The following is a 17896-nucleotide window of genomic DNA, read 5'->3' on the forward strand; positions in this document are numbered from 1 at the left end:
CAAGAAGTATCTAGACAATGCTCTCAGATGAATGGTCTGTTTGGTTGTTTTATTATAATGCAAGACCTGGTAATGCTTTGGAAAGACAAGTGGGATAATTGCACATAATGTTTGGAAGAGGACAGAAGTTGTTAGGCTCTTAGTTTCAGTGATAGCCTGTAGTTAGATAATCTTGAAGAAACTATGGAAAACAACTTCAGTCTTTAGGTTTTCTAAAAATGTACTTTTTTTGCTGCACCATTCCCAAAAATAATATTCCTCATAAGGGAATTGGCCAGTAAGGATCTTCAAAAGAACACAACTGCAGTTTAAACAAAGGCCTGAATGCTGGAGCACTTGTCTCAACAAGGAAGCCTAGTGATTACAGTCAAGTACCAAGTACTTTTTTTTTCTTTTTTAAATGGAATTGAAAGCTGAAATTTTGAAAAGTAATTTGTATGGCTACCAGACTATTCAACACTTAAAAGAGAGAGAGAGACAGGAGAGGCAACAGATTAAACACAAACCCTAACAAACATTAGTCAGTGATGACAGTAACAAAGACCAGAAATCTTAACTGAGTGGAGCCATTGCAGTAACCACTGAAATATAACTTTAAAGAGGTTCATCCAGAATCTGCAATTATGTGAAATAACAGGCCTTGCAGAAGAGATTTTCTTTTATTAAGGAAGGATTGTAGGATGTGCAAAAACGTTACATAATTTTTAAGGGGAACCAAAGCAGTTCTGCATGCTATAGTTGTTTAAAATGTCTTCATATAACTGCAAAGTAGTCACATGTATAGTAACAAATAAGTGTCAATAATTAGAATTGTAACTGTTCATAATAAAAACTTTTGACTAAGAGATTTGGGGTATTAACTCTTCCAAAATTGTTGGCAGAATTTATTAGTAATATAATCTGTTGCTTATATTCATTTTTCTCTTTTAGCATTGTTTTTCTTCAGGGCTGTTATGTGCATTCTTCATAAAAACAGGTGAACTGAATCAAAGCATAAGCCTCATGAAAGCAGGAACTGGGCAAGTAGGGGCATTTCACATGAAGATGAAGCATCCTAGGCTTTGGGGAAATTCAATAGAAAAAGACCAGTGGGACATGTTGATATTTCTGTAGTCAAGGCAGTGCAGCTGGGCAAACATAATGGAAAGGTAGCCAAAAAAACTGGTTTTGACTGGTTTGAGTGAAGGAGTTGGGTCAAAGAAGGAAGGTCAACCTGAGGAAGACTTCTGACTTCATCCCAGATTTTGAGGTTCCACTCGGACTAGGTCTATTTGAGATCTGACTGATTGTAACCCAAAAATGAAAAAAAAAGTGCAGGATAGGCTGGTGGGAGTGCCCTGACCAGTGCCCAGCCCCCCAAACCCTGCTGCCCATAATACAGCAACTGAACTGATGGATATAGTACAGTGTTTTAGACAAAAACCAAGAGAGCATGCCAGAATAGCTGCTCTGGTTATGGGACATGGAGGCAGAAAGCGCTGTGGTGAATGGACCGGAAATTTCAAAACTGACATCCATTACTACTCACCCTGCCCTCAAGCAAAGACTGTATGCTACTGTCCAACATAATGAGGATAGCCATTTGATCAGTGAATGATTTATGGCTGTGGGTCATATAACATGGCCAAATAAGAATGACATACCATTAAATATGAGCCTGTGGTCCTCTATGGAGGACTTACAAAATTATATTAGAGAATTAGACATGAAAGAGGCAATCTATGAAGATGATTTTGAGAGCCCAGTCAATAAAATTTTCATTAGGAATTAGGGATCTCATCCTACAGCAATCATCTTTACATCAGTATGGTTCTTTGTTATCCATCCTGAACCCCCTAGTGGCCCTCAGATGCTGTAATACAACAGGCTGCCCAATTGATGGGGAGACAAGAGTGCCTACGGCCAGATGCAGTCTCTGAATGGTGGTGGAAAGGTCAGAGAACCATCTGCTGCCATGACTTAGGCGTCCAGCCCCTAAGGTAATCCAATCTGGACCCATTAGGATCTTGAGACAACAAATGTTTAAAGACCTGATTAGAGAAGGAGCTCAGTTTAAAAAGATTGATGGACAGCATAATCAGGAAAAAATATCTGTTAAACAGGCCCAAGCACTGAGTATTTTCAGTCCAACCTTTTCAGCCAAACTAGATGTGAATGTAACTCAAGAAGGGTCTGGATGGGGGCAGAGCCAGAGTTCTTTGTGAACCCCCATGAGGTTTTGGTCACAGGTTTGGCATGGAGCAGAATCAAGATACAGCATGGTTGAAAAGCATTTATTGGCTACCTATTCTAGACTACAGGTGGTAGAACAAGTAACTCAGATTTCAGAGGTTATCGTTAAAACAACTAGGCCAGTCCAGGGGTGGGTGAAAGATCTAACACACATCTCTACGATGGGGGTGGCCCAATCACAAGCAGTAGCGCACTCAGTTGTTCTGCTTGCCTGCTCCTCAAGGAGTTAGGAGAAATCTATGCCTGTTACGTGTTCGAGTGCATGCGCAGTGCCACTTGGAGGGCTTAACGCAATAAAGACTGGCGGACTTGCTGTGTAGACCGGTCAGAACTAAGATCTGCCTCGTCTGTATTTCTGTGCGCATGCGTTGTGCTTCCTGCGGCACCAAACGCCTAACATTGGCAGTTCCGTATATTGGCCAGGCGGTGGCAGCAGAGACCACGGAAAGAACATCTGCGGCTTTGCAGGCCGACGGGACAGACCCTGGTGATCCGTTCTCTTTTGATTATAGGGGAAGAACACAAAGATAGAAGAGGAGGGAAGGGAGGAAAAAAATGAAAAAAAGAAAAAATCAAACCACAGCAAACAAATAAAAACGTCTCCAAACCTAGCAAACATGTACTAACTCCTTATGAATGTCTGTAAATAAATAAAAGAACAGACTCTGTTACTTTATAAAAGTGAGAATAGAAAGAGTTCATTGGAAAAAATACAACTCCTAAATAATACAAAGCATGCTTCTGATTGGATGCAGGCATCATCAGGGCTCTGATTAGTATTACTTTTATGGTAAAGATTATTGTTACCTTAATGATTGTTTTTTGGATTATGATCAGGGTTAAGGTTCCTTTTGCTACAAACTTCTAGCATCATTTTTATTGTTACATTTGGAGTTGGAGACGATTTTAGAATCAGGATAAGGTTTAGGATTAGAGTTACATTGTGGGTTAATGCTGTTATCTTTACAGCTCCTGTGAGGGTTGGGGTCTGGGTCAAGTGTTTAAAAAATGAAATGAAAAAAGAATTAAAAAAATATATTGAAAGCTTTAGATTTCCTTAATCTTTGTAGAAATCATATAATGTGAAACTCAAATCTACCTCTTTGTGCAGTGACTGCCTTTAAATTTGCTAGAGCCTAATATAATATGGCCCTGTGCTTTCTGCTAACTCACCTTCATTTCGTTTTCATTAAATTTGCTTGGTAGTCAGATTTTGGTGTGTGGATATTTTAAAACAATCTAACTGACACTGGTAAAAAATTAAAAATAAAAAAAATGCACGACAGCATCAATCGTATCAATTTTTATAGATAAGATAAAGAGCAGTTCTCCTTAATTTTCTGTGCCTCTTTACTTTCTTGCCCTCTCCCCCTTATAACTTTGTGTTTTTCTCCTGTTAGGAAAAAAGAGAACAGATGGCCGGGGACTGCACCGCAGGGCCGCTTCACTCCTGTCGGAGCAGTTGTTTCTTCAGTCTCTGCTGTCACCGCGTGTCCAATCTGAGGAAGTGCAGCCACCTATGTTCGGTGCTGCAGGCAGCAGGATGCGCACAAACAGCCGTGCTGGGGGCCTGATGTTCGGTGCTGCAGGCAGCTGGATGCACACAAACAGCCGTGCTGGGGGCCTGTGTACATTATCATCGTTGCGTGCTGCTAATTTACCAGTCCTGCTTAGACCTCCAGGCAGCACTGCACATGTGCCAGAAGACAAATAGGACCCATATGCACAACCCACTGAGGTGCAGGCAAGTAGTCAATTCTTGGACCGCCAGCTCCAGCAGTATTTGCCCCACTTCCAACCCAGAATGCCCCTTGTTTATTTCCTTGTGCGAGAAGCTGTCAAAGTCAAAGATTCCTAGTTGGGCAAAGATGGCAGCAATAGCAGCAGTGCTTATTCATTATTGCAATACTGCGCGCACAACCCCTATTGGCAAGGAAGAAACTGCACACCAGTCAGTGAAATTAATTCTGTTATATGCCCTAAACCCAATGCAGGTAATGCTCTCATGGCTCTCATTGGTTGAGCATCTCAGGCTCACAGACTCCTCGAGACTGTTGCTAGGATTCATTTCCATATAAGATCAATTACCAACCTCTTGTTTTTATGCCTTGTACTTTTCTGTGGAGAGAGAAGGGCAATGTTTCCAAAAGTTAGTACATTCATTCTGTCCTGTGCTAGGCTCTACCCACCCTGCGTACTCATCTTGTGCTTGTCTCACTTCTACCCATGTCAGAACTCCCCCAGTCTGAACTTAACTCTGTTCAGCAACTTTCTTGGTGGAAAAACTACATATACATCTGTTTTACAAGAGGGTTATACGTTCAGTATAGGCCTATGCTATGTATTGAAAATACTGGAAACTTCCACTGCAAAAACACAATCTACCTCTCCCACCTGTGCAGCCGTGCAGACCCAGAGCATGCCAGGTTGTTTCTGCTTTCATAGCATTTGCATGCTGCAGGGTGCGCAGAAGGTAATGCTGCTTGATTCTTCTGCAAGAGCTGCCTACTGGCAAATGGTTGCGGGGATGGAGGATGTGACAGAAAGCATGTGTCTCCACAACAGCATAGTTACATTCAGTGCAGAGTGTGTATATATCTGTGTGTATATATCTCTGTGTATATATATGTGTGTATATATATCTGTGTGTGTATATATCTGTGTGAGTATATATCTGTGTGTGTATATATCTGTGTGTGTATATATCTGTGTGTGTGTATATCTGCGTGTGTGTATCTGTGTGAGCGTATCTGTGTGTGTGTATGTCTGAGTGTATATCTGTGTGTTTATATCTGTGTGTATATCTGTGTGTGTGTATATCTGTGCGTGTATATATCTGTGTGTGTGTATATCTGTGTGTGAATATCTGTGTGTGTATATATATCTGTGTACATATCTGTGTGTGTATATATATCTGTGTGCATATATCTGTGTGTGTGTATATCTGTGTGTGTATATATCTGTATAGGTATATCTCTGTGTGTGTATATCTGTGTGTATATATATGTGTGTATATATCTGTGTGTGTATATAAATGTGTGTATATCTGTGTGTGTATATATCTGTGTGTGTGTACATCTGTGTGTGTACATCTGTGTGTTTATATCTGTGTGTTTATATCCGTGTATGTATATATGATTGTGTACATCTGTGTGTGTATATCTGTGTGTGCTTATCTGTGTGTATATATATCTGTGTGGATATATGTGTGTGTGTATATCTCTGTGTGTATTTATCAGAGCGTGTATATCTGGAATACTGTGTCCAGTTCTGGGCTCCCCAGTACAAAAAAGACAGGGATCTCTTGGAAAGAGTCCAGCGGAGGGCCACAAAGATGGTGAAGGGCCTGGACCATCTTCCCTACGAGGAGAGACTTAGGGAACTGGGTCTGTTTAGCCTTGAGAAAAGAAGGCTGAGAGGGGACTTGATCCAGGTTTATAAATACCTGAGGTGTGGGAGCTATAGTGGCGAGGCTGGTCTCTTTTCAGTAGTGCGTGGGGACAGGACTAGGGGCAATGGGCTGAAACTCCAGCATAGGAAGTTCCGCACGAATGTGCGCAAGAACTTCTTTACGGTGAGGGTGACGGAGCACTGGAACAGGCTGCCCAGGGAGGTGGTGGAGTCTCCTTCTCTGGAGATATTCAAGACTCGCCTGGACGCCTACCTGTGCGACGTGGTGTAGGGAGCCTGCTTTGGCAGGGGGGTTGGACTCGATGATCTCTGGAGGTCCCTTCCAACCCCTATAATTCTGTGATTCTGTGATTCTGTAATTCTGTGATCTGTGTGTGTATATCTGCGTGTGTATATATCTGTGTGTGTGTATATCTGGGTGTGTACATCTGTGTGTGTATATCTGTGTCTGTAAATATCTGTGTGTGTGTATATGATTGTGTACATCTGTGTGTGTATATCTGTGTGTATATATATCTGCGTGTGTATACCTGTGTGTGTATATATCTGAGCGTGTATATCTGTGTGTGTAAATATCAGTGTGTATATATATCTGCGTGTGTATATCTGTGCGTGTATATATCTGAGCGTGTATATCTGTGTGTAAATATCTGTGTCTGTAAATATCTGTGTGTGTGTTTATCTGTGTGTGTGTTTATCTGTGTGTGAAAACCTGTGTGTGTGTATATCTCTGCGTGTATATATATGAGCGTGTATATCTGAGTGTTCGTATATCTGTGTGCGTATATCTGTGTGTATATATCTGTGTGTGTATGTCTGTGTGTGTGTATATCTGTGTGTGTACATCTGTGTGTGTACATCTGTGTGTGTATATCTGTGTGTGTACATCTGTGTGTGTACATCTGTGTGTGTATATCTGTGTGTGTACATCTGTGTGTGTATATCTGTGTTTGTATATCTTTGTGTGTGTATATATCGGTGTGTGTGTATATCAGTGTGTGTGTATATCTTGTGTATATATCTTTGTGTATATATCTGTGTGTGTATATCTGTGTGTGTATATATCTGTGTGTATATATCTCTGTGTGTATATATGCGTGTGTAAATATCTCTGTGTAAATATCTGTGTGTAAACATCTGTGTGTGTATATCTGTGAGTGTGTATATCTGTGTATGTATATCTGTGTGTGTATATCTGCGTGTGTATCTGTGAGTGTGTATATCTGTGTGTATAAATCTGTGTGTATGTACATTTGTGTGTGTATATATCTGTGTGTGTGTATATCTGTGTGTGTGTATCTGTTTGTGTGTATATCTGCGTGTAAATATCTGTGTGTGTGTATATCTGTGTGTGTGTATATCTGCGTGTGTGTATATCTGCGTGTGTATATCTGTGTGTGTATACCTGCGTGTGTATATCTGCGTGTATATATCTGTGTGTGTGTATATCTGTGTGTGTGTATATCCGTGTGTGTATATCCGTGTGTGTATATATCTGTGTGTTTGTGTATCTGTGTGTGTATATCTGCGTGTGTGTATATCTGAGTGTATATAATTGTGTGTGTTTATACCGTTTTGTGTGTATATCTGTGTGTGTATACCATTGTATGTGTATATCCGTGTGTGTGTATATCTGTTTATGTATGTCTGCGTATGTATATCTGCTTTTGTATATATCTTTGTGTTTATATCTGTATGTGTTTCTCTGTGTGTTTATCCGTGTGTGTGCATATCTGTGTGTGTAAATCTGTGTGTGTATATCTGTGTGTGTATATGTCTCTGTGTGTATGTTTGTGTGTGTATATTTGTATATCTGTGTGTGTGTATATCTGTGTGTGTGTATATTGTGGAGAGTGTTTATGCAGAGTGGCTTCATGAGAAAGGACAGGATGAGATTCCATTAGTTAAATTGTAAGAGAAGGTATGTGACTAGTGGCAACAATGAGGAGATATCAGGATGTGAAAGACAGGATATGTAGCTAAAGACAGAATATGTAGCGAGAAACAAGGACGGTCTAAAGGGAAAAACAAGATGTGTAGCAATGTGAAGGCAAAGCTATGAAGAAAAGTAACCATAAGACTAACCATAAAGGTCAAATGAAGTAATGTATAACCCACCAATCTTGAGCTTTACTTTTGCAATATGTATGAGCTTATTACTGACTGTATAAACAAGATGCTGTTACACCTAATAAACTGAGACCTGCTGACCATGATATATGAGGCACGTCTCCCACGGTCTTTTCCAACAAATGGTGCCCGAACAGGGACAATCTTCTTCCGCTAAGTAAGAAGAAGACGGAATCCTTGCCAGGGAAAAAGGAAGTTGCCACGGTTGGGACTGCGTTGGGTTCGGGTCCTTAAGCAGCGAGGACGACGAAAGAGCCGAATTAAAGCTCCGCGTCTCGAGCGACCACGACAGGTGGGCTCGACCGATACGTGCTGCCGAAGCCTGGAAGGCTGCAACGGTACCGACGTGAGTAAATATGGACAGGCAAGCAGCATATAATTTGTTCTCCGCTTTTCTAAGTAGGAGACACTTTAAAGGTATAGACATAGGAAAGGAACTCCCCAAGTTATTAGCGTACGGATATACTAAAGGGTTATTTCAGAATCCGCTTTTGGTGCATGATCTTACTGAGCAGGGAATGATAGAAGGGGAGAAAAAGGCTAAAAAATGCGGAAAGTGGTGGCGTGTGTTTATGTGTGTATGGATGAGTGTGTGGATAAGCATGTGGATGAGTCTGGTTTATAATGAGTTGTTGCGATATCAGGCAGAAAAGAAAGCGACAGAGCAAGCTAGTGTTGTGCAGGGGAGGAATAAGAATTATAGTGAGTGGTCAGATTGCCCGATGCCCCCTGCTGTGTCCACCGTAAATTTGCCGTTGGCTGCCGAGCCTGCATTGCCAGTGGCCCCGGAGCCGAGTGCCCCGTCTCCGCCTCTCGGCACGTCTGTGTCGGACGAGCCGCCTGCATCCACCATGGCGCTACAGCCGGCCCCCTCGACCCCCCTTAGCAATGAGCCGCTCCCTGGGGCAGGGACTGACCTAGCGGAGGCCGTCGCGCGGGAGCGGAGGGGGGGCTGGGCTGCGCTGGCGTGGGCTTGTTTAGAGGCAGGGGACGATGAGGTGTTGGAAGCTGTGCAACAGATGGCATTTCCGGTGGTGTATGCACCTAATCCTGCAGGCGGGATACAGGCTGCTATCACTGCTTTAGACTGGAAATTGTTGTCACAATTGCGGTCTACGGTCAGTCAGTTTGGAGTAAAAAGCGAGTCAGCGAGACAGATGTTGGATTATATCTGGAGTACTCAAGTTTTGTTGCCATCAGATTGTCGGGCTATAGCTAGGCTGTTTAATGCTTATTGGGAAGAGATGTGCCAACAGAGTACGGCGATAGTTAGGCAGCCGGGAGATCCCTTGTATAATGTAACTGTTGAAGAACTTTTAGGGGTGGGTCCTTTCATCCGGATGGGGGCCCAGGCTTTATTAGGGCCAGTTAAATGTAGGGAGTCAATGTATCTGGCCAGACAGGTTATGGATAAGACCAAGGCACCAGGTGGGCTGCCGTCTTATATGGGAATCCAGCAGGGAAGAAATGAGGATTTTGGAGCGTTTATAGATAAGGTAGCTGGAGCCATAGAGAAGGCTGGAGTACCAGAATACATGAGAGAAATAATGCTGAAACAGTGTGCACTTCAAAACTGTAACGCTACAGCTCGTGGCATTCTAAATACATTGAGGAGTAATTGGACAATAGAGGAGGTGTTAGACAGGTTATCGAGTGTGCCCACAGGGGTTCAGGCTTTCATAGTTAAGGCTATTAAGGAGGTAGGGGCAGGATTAAAGGCACAGGCTGAGGCTTCTCAGAATCAAGTGTTAGCTGCCCTTGCAGCCCTCCAAGCTGCAGTTTCTATAAGCCCCCGCTCGCAGAACAGCTCCCGCATGAAGTGCTACCGTTGTGGAAATACCGGACACATCCGTCGCGACTGTCAAGCCGCCGGTGTATGGTGCCAGAACTGCCGCTCGGACAACCACAACACCGTCAGCTGCCGACGCTGGTCGAGAAACCTCCAGCCCAGCGCAAGAAAGAACAGAGGCCGCGCTCGGACACAAGCAGCCGTTACCAGCCAGCTGCCGCCTTCCGCCCCGCCCACGTCACTCGTCGGGACGCTGCCTCTCTCTGCCGCGGCTATGACTCCTGCATCTGCGTCTCTGCAGCCCGCGTGTAACGTGGTTAAAGACACGGACGGATCAAAAACTGTGTTACGAATGATCCTCTCTCCTATGCAATACACTGTGTTTATGACTGAATACCAGCTACATAATTTGACTGATATCCCCCTTGCTACTAATGCTTTACGTTCACATGTTCCAATACCCAATGCTGTTACTGTATTTACAGGTGGCTCCAGCAAGGCGCACCAAGCAGAGGTTCTCTGGCGTGCAACTGCTACACGATGGCAGTCAGATGTACATGTTGTTGATGGATCACCTCAAGTTGCAGAACTCACTGCAGTAGTTCGAGCTTTTCAAAATTTTTCAGAACAGAAGCTTAATATAATAACTGACTCTTTGTATGTAGCAGGTATCATTCAACAGATCCAAGAATCCTTTCTTAAGGAAGTTAATAACTTGGTTTTGTTTGTACAGCTCAAGCAAGTTTTGCATTATGACACTCAATCGCATACTACATTGCCTTGTCCTTTAACTGAGGGCAACCATAAGGCTGATCAAGCCACAGTCACTTTTGCTGCCCCTCAATTATTTGAGCAAGCACAACTCTCGCATCAAATTTTCCATCATAACAGGAGAGCCTTACAAAAACAATTCCAACTGACAGTGGATCAGGACCGTAACATTACTCTAACATGCCCAGACTGCCAGGTGGTTGCCCCTTTGCCTCAAATTGGGACAAAACCACGTAACACAGCACCTCTTCAACTGTGGCAGACAGATGTCACTCACATTCCTGAATTTGGCTGTCTAAAATATGCACATGTAACGATAGATACTCACTCTTCTTACATATTTGCCACAGCACATACAAGTGAAAACAGTCACGATGCCCGTAAACACTGGTTATCAGCTTATGCTGCTATAGGAATCCCACATATTACAAAAACAGATAATGGGCCTGCGTATACCTCTAAGGCCACTCAAACTTTCCTCCAAGATGGGGCTGTTGAACATACTACAGCCATTGCTCGTTCTCCCACTGGACAAGCTATCACTGAGCACGTTTATCAAACATTGAAATCCATTCTTGTTATTATTAAACAAAAAAGTGGGAATATGGGAGACACACTACAAGAAATATTATGCAAGGTTTTGCTTGTTTTGCTTGTGCTGAATTTTTTGAATCATGTTCGTACGGATACAGCTTATGTGGATCGTTCTTTTGAAGCTTCCCCAGTGCTCAAGGAACAGCCTATGGTTAATGTTTGGAATATGGCCGCAGGACTTTGGGACTGTCCCCTACCACTGACAACTTGGAGTTGTGAATATGCTCATATGCAGTCTCAAGAATTAGAGAGTTTAAGGCATTAGCTAGGATGTGTGCTTCTTCTATTTTTAGTAATAGTTCAAATGTGTATTAAACAGGATTAATTAGCTTTTCTTAATTTGCAAGGACAAAACCTGGAAAGGAATCCCAGGCAAAGGGATGGCCCTGTATCGTAAAATGGTTACCTCTCTTACATCCAACTAATTGGGATTTTAAAATATAACCACGCATCATTTGAGACAAAGGCACACGCTAATAGAATTAAATTTGATACTTGGTTTCCAAGCAGGTGTTCCACTTGGGCTCTATATCACGCACTGGCCACGCGGATATGGTGTACAACTGGAAGAAATCCTTCAGACCCTGAATGCAGGAGAGAATCTGTGGTGGGTGAGAGAGGAAAGGTGCACTTTGAAGCAGGGGACGCCCTGCTGGCACCACCTGTCGCATTCACCACAAACAGTTTCTCAAGGGTTGATAAGTAATAATGCCCCTAGTGATATTCTAGTACATTTGTCCTCTAAAGTTGGTTCTATTTGATATGTTACTTTGTAAATTGCATGATCATTAATCAATTATTAGCCCAGCTAGCTCAGTCGGTAGAGCATGGTTATGAGCATCCTAAAAGTATTTATTGCACAAATCTTAGTGGTCATTAAAATTCAATATATCAGAGTATATGAAAATTGAAGACTTTTTTAACTGGTTACAGATTAACACAATGGGACCCTCACGGATTTATTTCCAGGTTGCAGAAACTTAGGTTACAGTACAAACATGTTTGTTCTTTTTAGTAGGTTTAACAGTAATGTTGTTATGTTGTATTTACTAATGAGAATGATCGACTCAAAATACAATGCCTTCTTAGTTGCCCAAAAAGAAAACGGGGGAAGTGTGGAGAGGGTCTGTGTAAGTGTGGAGAGTGTTTGTGCAGAGTGGCTTTGTGAGAAAGGACATGATGAGATTCCATTAGTTAAATTGTAAGAGAAGGTATGTGGCTAGTGGCAACAATGAGGAGATATCAGGATGTGAAAGACAGGATATGTAGCTAAGGACAAAATATGTAGCGAGAAACAAGGACGGTCTAAAGGGAAAAACAAGATGTGTAGCAATGTGTAGGCATAGCTATGAAGAAAAGTAACCATAAGACTAACTATAAAGGTCAAATGAAGTAATGTATAACCCACCAATCTTGAGCTTTACTTTTGCAATATGTATGAGCTTATTACTGACTGTATAAACAAGATGCTGTTACACCTAATAAACCGAGGCCTGCTGACCATGATATATGAGGCACGTCTCCCGCGGTCATTTCCAACACAACTGGATCTCTTGCAGCCTGCTGCCTGCTGCTCACAAACGCAGGGAACTTCACCACGCTGATTCTAAAGAGAGAGAGGAAGAAACGGTGGTGGGAAGGGGCACCCATGGTTTGCAGAGATGCTCCAGATTGTGCCAGAGATGGAATATCAGAGTGCTGGGACATCATTTATCACTAAGGAAAACACTTGGAAGCATGTTCAATCTGCATAACTGTAATTCCTGGGCACAGTTAGCTTTCCTATGGCTCAGCTGGAGGAGGCGGGTGCTCTCAGACACCTGCTCTGGGGGTTCAGCTGAGACACTGGGACACAATGCTGGGATCATTCTGATGGAAACTATGTCTTCAGACACCATGGTTCAGTCCATCCAAAATTATCATGCAGAGCCTTAGCTCTTGAACAGCACTTCTTCCCCACCCTTCACTACTCCAAGCAGCTCCAACAAACTTCTCAGAAGAAACCCAGGGCAGCAGAGACCTGGAAGACCATAACCAAGTGCAGCCTGCACTTGGGAGGGCAGTGCCCACTCCTTGCTTCCACCCTGCTCCAGCACGTTAAGGAGTCTGAGCCTCACTGTCCTTTTACAGCTGAAGATTCTCAGCACCTAATGCCGACATTTCTCACTAAGATACACCCAAGGCATTGAATGCTCTTCTCACTACCTCCTCCCAGTCCTCCCCTAGGAACAGAAACCACTAAGATTCTACAGCAAACGCATCTACACTGCAAGAGCACACTGAACCACCTGCAACAGGGAAACATGGTTTTGTAGAGTGGCTTTGAAAACACACCTTTAGACAGCTGTCTCCCCGTAGCCAAAAGGAAACCAAGCAGGAAAAGAAGAGTCCAGCCTGAAACACGCCCATGCTACTAGCCCAGGTTTTCCACGGTGAATGCAGAATCCATCCTGTTCTTGAGGTAACAAATGACCAGTGGGTCTCCCCTTGCTCCACCCCTTCTCCTTCAAAGAGAGAAAAAGAAAGAGAAAACAAGTAGAAGAAACCCAGGCGTACCTTTCCACACACAGAGCAGAAATTGGAACAGCAGCTGTCTCCTTCCTGAGACATGGTGGGGGGCATCCCAGAGGAAGCCCAGGTTCTTTGCTTCTCTCCACAGGGACTTCAAGCACTCCTGGCAAGAGCTGGTTTTGTTCCTTCTTCAACTGCTTCCATCACCAAAATCTCCTTTTGAAAAAGAACCCTAAAGAAAGAATCAGCAAATGAAAAATAATGAGCAAGAACCACTTTCCCAGCTTTCTTCTGACACGCAATTTAGACTCTCGACTAGGGCAAGGTCTTAAAATCAGCTGCTTACAAGAGCTGTCCCCACATATATCCAGCTTCTGTACAGCTGCCATTATTTTGGACAGCCAGTGTAATCACAGAACCATAGAACGGCCCGGGTCGGAGGGGACCTCAAGGATCATGAAGATCAATCACCTCCCTGTCCCTGCTGGCCATCCCCTCTTCTGATGCAGCCCGGGATACCATTTGCTCTCTGAGCTGCAAGAGCACGCTGATGGCTCACGTTCTCTTCTTCATCCACCAGGACCCCCAGGTCCTTCTCTGCGGGGCTTCTCTTAAGGACCGCTCCTCCCAGTCTGTAGGGATGCCTGGGATTCCTCCAGCCCAAGTGCAAAACCTTGCACTTTGCTGTGATGAACCTCATTAGATTCACCTAGGCCAACCCCTCGGGCGAGGTCCCTCTGAATGGCATCCCTTCCTTCCGCTGTGTCAGCCGCACCCTCAGCAAACAGCAGAGGGCGCACTCAATTGCATCACTGGTGTCACTGATAACGATGTAAAAAAGCACTGGTCCCAAGACAGACTCCTGGATGACACCACTTGTTATCGGCCTCCACCTGGACACAGAACCATGAATCACCACCCTCTGTCTGTGTCCTTTCAACCAATACCTTCTCCACCAGGTCCACCTGTCAAATCCACGTCCCTCCAATTTAGAGAGAAGGATGTGGTGAAGGGCCATGTCAAAGATCTTGCTCAAGTCCAGGTAAATGACATCTGTTTCCTTCCTTTTGTCCACAAATGCCGCCACTCCATCACAGAAGGCCGCCAGACTGGTTAGGCATGGCCTTCCCCTGGGAAAGCCACGCTGGCTGTCTTTGATCACGTGCTCATTCCTGATGTGATCAAGCATGTCTTTGAGGTGGATCTGTTCTTCACCATCTTCATAGCAGTCATACATTTGAATCAAATCATTGGTGTTGCTCTCACGAAGAAAACCTCTTTGTCTTCTACTCCTGCTGCAGCTGCAATGGCTGCACCAGCAGGACTCACGTGTCTGACAAACCTCCAGCTCTGGCCTAGCCATGCACAGCAGCAGTCCGTCCCCCTCCCAGCTCACTCACCACTGTGCTGCTGTGCCACAAATTCATGGCAGCAGCGAGAGCAGGCAGCACCCATCACCCTCCTCCAACTCTCACTGCCAGCTGGGATGAGGACTGACGCAGCATGCCCACCCCAGCCCGGCTTTTCTGCTGAGATACCTCCCAGCAACCACCCAGCACCAAACCCAGCTCACCTCTTAGTTCCGCTCAGCCTAAGCTGCGCCCAGCTCACGTGCACACACAGCAGTGCTTCTGACAGGCTCTCACAGGGTGGTCTTTACCAAGGGGGTCCAAAGCTCTGTCTCCACGTGCAGCACGCTTGTGAGAGCAACAGCTCTGCTCACCAGCTGTGGCACAAATGATCCCACACCAGCAATGACTGCAACCTTAAGCAAAGGGAGAGGCCGCCTCCTAGATCCAAAGTTTAAGAAACCAACACCCAAGAGGTGTCATCTGAGGTCAAATATCAGAGAAATTAAGATGACGCTTCTGCATCCAGCTTGGATCACTCCCTCACTCAGGCACACCACGATCAGATCAAGGAGATGCTGCCTCTGGGCTGCCTTCAGCTTAGAGACCATAAGGATTTGGGCTTCCAAACACTCAGCAAGCATTTGGATGAGCCAGCTTCCTGCTGGGGAGCCCTCTGCATCACTGCTGCCCGACACAAAAGCTGCCTCCTTGGTTCCCAGCCTTACCTTCTCATGCCGTTCATCCTGCTCTGCAGCTCCTGCTCTGAATAGTCTTCTTATGTTCCCACGGGACAGGTAGAAAATGAAGACACGGCCCCTGCCACCAAGGTCAGCTCTGCAGCACACATGACCTGAGGAGCACTTGGCTACTCATGCAAACTGCGCAGTGCAAGGAAGATTGTTGCCTGTTGCGCTTCTTCTTCTCCTGGCTCAGAAAGTAGCTTTCCTACCTAGTAAATGGGAAAAGAATAGTAATAATTAAAAAAAAAGAAAACAAAAGCCTGACACAAAGCAGACGTGATTGTTACTGTGGAATTCAGGAGGGCGAGAGATTTGCCCTCTATATGAAGAAGCTGACTGCAAAGGACTAAGAACAGCCATGATCACATGGAGAACTTGCGGGTAAAACCAGGGACTGAACCAATCATGGGCTTCTGGAGGTGAGGGTCTGCTCTGAGCTCCATCCCGACCACACGAAACCCAGCAGAGGAGGCAGGAAAGCAGCACGGCTGAACCTGCTGGTCGCAGGGAGCAACAAGAAGGAAATGGAGAATCAGCGGAAACGGAGACATGCAGCCTGGTCGCTGTGGTGGCCTTCTACAGTGAAGTGACAGCATCAGTAGGGAAAGGAAAAGCAACTGACATCCCTCAGCCAGACTTTGCAAGGCCTTCAGTGTTGAGCGAGTTTCCTGACAGCACTCAACGTGAACAAATCTACCACTGAGCAACACCGTGAGCCCCCACGCACCTCAGCAGAGGTCAACCTGCACCCCAGCCTTCCGCCTTTCCAGGTGCACACACACACGTGCACCACTCTGCCCCTTCTGCACGCCCACGTGCACGCACCGCACCTTGTGCCCTCCTTCGCATTCACAGACGTGTGCAAACCACCCCTGGGAACACGTACGTGCCAACACCTACCAGAGAACATCCCTTTGTGTGCACCTGTGCGCAACCCAACTCCTCAGCACACCCCTGTGCAAGCGCACATTTGTGCCACCACGTCCACGCACTATCCATGTGCTCACACACTGACACAACCACATCCCTTAGTGCAGCCCTGTGCGCACACACACAGACACACGTGGAACCCCTTCCTTTCACTCCCAAAGTGCACGCACACACCGGTACAACAATGTCCTTGCGCAGCTCCAACCCTCTGCACACCCCTGTGCACACACATACATGTGCATGCTCGTCCTTGCACGCATACCCACTGACATGCACAGACCTGAGCAACCCCACTGGTTTGTACACTCATGAACACAAACGTGTGCAACAGCACCCGTGCACAAATCCACACACACACAAACTGGTGGAACCCCACTGCTCTTACCAAGGAGGGGAGTGCAGGGGAGCAGCCAGAAGCTGTTTGCATTCCCTGCTGTCTGCTGGGCAGGTTTGTTGGTGATGCTTGGGTTGCTTTGCTTTCCCTTGGGAGGTGGGAAGGAGCTTTGGGTTGGAGGCACATCCCGTGCCAGAGCATCCCGATGGCACGCGTGGGATCAGCAGGTCTGTCAGAGAAGTGGGTGAGGTTGCACGCCAAGCTGCAGCAGAGGAAGGGGAGGAGGTCCCAGCACAGCTCTGCACCACGCTCTGCCACGCTGGGCAGCTTGTTCCTGGCTCAGCAGTGCCATCAGACAAGAAGCAGGGAAGGAAATCAAGGATGGGGGGTACCATCAAACACCAAGTCCATGCATGCCTGTGCAAGACAAACAGACCCAGAGCTTGAGGGTTGTTTCTGCTTTTGTAGCATTTGTGTGCTGTAGCTGAGCAAAAGGTTCTGCTGCTTGATTCTTCTTCTGCAACAGCCGCCTACTGGTAAATGGCTGCGGGGATGGAGGATGTGACAGAAAGCATTTGTCTGCACGACACTGTAGTTACACTTGGTCTAGAGAGTGAGAGAGGCAGGCAGCACTGCCTGATGTTGGTCAGGGTGAGCTCCTTCTTCCGCAGTGTGATGATGGCAGGGCTGCAGACGATCTGCAGGGGCAGCTCAGAGGTGGGAGCTGGGAATGGACACGGCAGGAGGACAGAGGTGTGAGGGAGCAGCCAAGGCAGCGAAGAGCATCAAAAGGCCCTGAAAAGCATCACAAAGCCACAGCCAGGAGGCATGGGGTTTGCATGAGCAGCATCCAGGATGCCAGAGACTATTTGCTCCCCTAAAAAATGGTAACAGAGCTCTCGCTGCAGGCATCACAAAACCAGGCAAAATAGGAACACACCCAGAGCTCTGCTGCACGCACCCCACAGTCAGAGCATTGCAAGCTGAGCTGCCTTGCTGTTTCTTGCATTCATCATGGTCCCTGTGAATGAAGACTTGGAACACAGTCAAGGCGTTGATTGAGCACCAGAGTGCCTTTATTCAATCGAAGAAAGGAGGACGG

This window comes from Excalfactoria chinensis, chromosome 2 (genome assembly GCF_039878825.1).
Source record: "Excalfactoria chinensis isolate bCotChi1 chromosome 2, bCotChi1.hap2, whole genome shotgun sequence".
NCBI lineage: Eukaryota > Metazoa > Chordata > Aves > Galliformes > Phasianidae > Excalfactoria > Excalfactoria chinensis.